This window comes from Sapajus apella, unplaced genomic scaffold (genome assembly GCF_009761245.1).
Source record: "Sapajus apella isolate SASKATOON/1434 unplaced genomic scaffold, GSC_monkey_1.0 scaffold54, whole genome shotgun sequence".
Taxonomy (NCBI): Eukaryota; Metazoa; Chordata; class Mammalia; order Primates; family Cebidae; genus Sapajus; species Sapajus apella.
The window spans coordinates 2,368,477-2,370,132 of NW_022436994.1; the positions used below are offsets into that span (position 1 = coordinate 2,368,477).

At 38.1% G+C, this 1,656-nt stretch overlaps 1 non-coding gene across 1 annotated transcript; it reads left to right on the top strand.

Moving 5' to 3' along the window:
- Nucleotides 1-954: 954 nt before the first annotated feature.
- On the top strand, nucleotides 955-1,142 carry LOC116527479. The gene has a single exon (XR_004258562.1). It is a non-coding gene; the product is annotated as a U2 spliceosomal RNA (small nuclear RNA).
- The last annotated feature ends 514 nt before the right edge of the window (nucleotides 1,143-1,656 follow it).

Consider the following 1,656-nt stretch of genomic DNA (forward strand, 5'->3'; position numbering starts at 1 on the left):
ACTGAGACAGTAAAATACATGTCTTCAATTAAATAAGGAAACAGCGAACAAAGCACATTGTAAATAATTTACCTGATAGTGTAAACTTGGGTCTAAAGTAAGGGATGATGCCGGGAGTCAACATCCATCTCCCTGCATATCTGACAACGTGAGTAACTCCCTCAATCTTTGTTATATGGTATGAATGAGCCAAATCAATGTCATTTATGAAGAAAAGTGAAACACAAGAAGAATGTACCCATATCAACGTTGATCTAGATGTGCCCTACAGAATATCACAGGCTTGGATGATAACAGATACACATTCAACTATTGAGACACCCTACCTTTTCCCCCTGGAACTTAGATATCATGGCCTTGTTTTGTTTTGTTTGTGACAGAGTCACCCTGAAGGTAAAAAAGGAAGCAGGAGACAACAAAAGCTGGAGTTAATTAGGCTGTCACTGACCAGAGTCAGTTAAATAAACACAAATAAAGCCTTTTGCAGGAAACAAAGAGTTAGCGTTCCAGGTTGGATTTTAGGTATGCAAACTGTTGGCGCAAACTATGCTGTATGCTAAGGTAGAAGTTTTCCAAAAAGCAAAGGGGAGTACAGCCCAAAAATGGACATAGATTAGAGCAAATTCATATTAATTTTTTTTTTAAATACTGAAGTTCCTTTTTGTTCCAGTTCATTGTCGCAAACTCTTACCAAATGCTTTTAGAAAGAATTGAATTGATAAAATTTATTATTACAAAAATTAGTTGAAAAAAACTCTGTAGAACCTACCTTTGGTTTTTATGCATAAAAAACTGGATCAGAATATAAAGAATACATGAATATATGGCTAATCAAGAATGCATATGTAAGGACTTGTTTCAGCAAATCTAAGTAATGTTAAGACAAAATTTCTCCTACCAGGTCTGAGGACCAAGAGATTAAAGGGTCTGAGGAGCAAGAGATTAAAGGAGAGAAGCCGTTCTAGGTATTTTGGCTAATATCAACTGAAGGATCTGTTTTTATCGGTTTAATATCTGGGACATCCTTTATCCCAGGACAATATATTAAGTTGAGTTTTAGAGCAGGGAGAATGTTGAAAATAATATGCACATGCTTAATGTTGACCATTTGTTCCTGTTAATCAGATGTTCTGCACAAAACTGGTAACTGGGCAACAATTTTCCACAAATTGAAACGAGGAATGTTTGAAACACACAACAAGCTAACAGTGAGTGGCACAACAAATACAGAAAAAGCCCACACCGAGGCAGCAAGCCGGCATGCTGGGGTGTAACAGGCTTTGCCTTTCAGCTCATTTTCACTTATCAACTAACACAGCTGTTACCAGGTGCTTGTTTGCAGTAATGTGTCTTTACGTACTACTGTCCTTCCTTCTGCGCAGTTTTCTTTAGCATTTGCTGTACCTGTGTGTAACTCATTTTATAATACTGGGCAAAAACAAGGGCCCTGTCCGAAAGTCATAGTGGAAGCAGTTTTAGGACGAGTGCAGTAAACAAGAGAGAGCTGTTCCCAGTAAGTGGGCACAGCAATGCCTCTCCTAGTGACAGTCACTGTCCACACACATTTTCTATTTGCCTGCACTTGGTGCACACATTTTTTATTATCTGGGTGAGATTGTGACGTTCCATGAATCATATTCAGGATATTACTGCAAG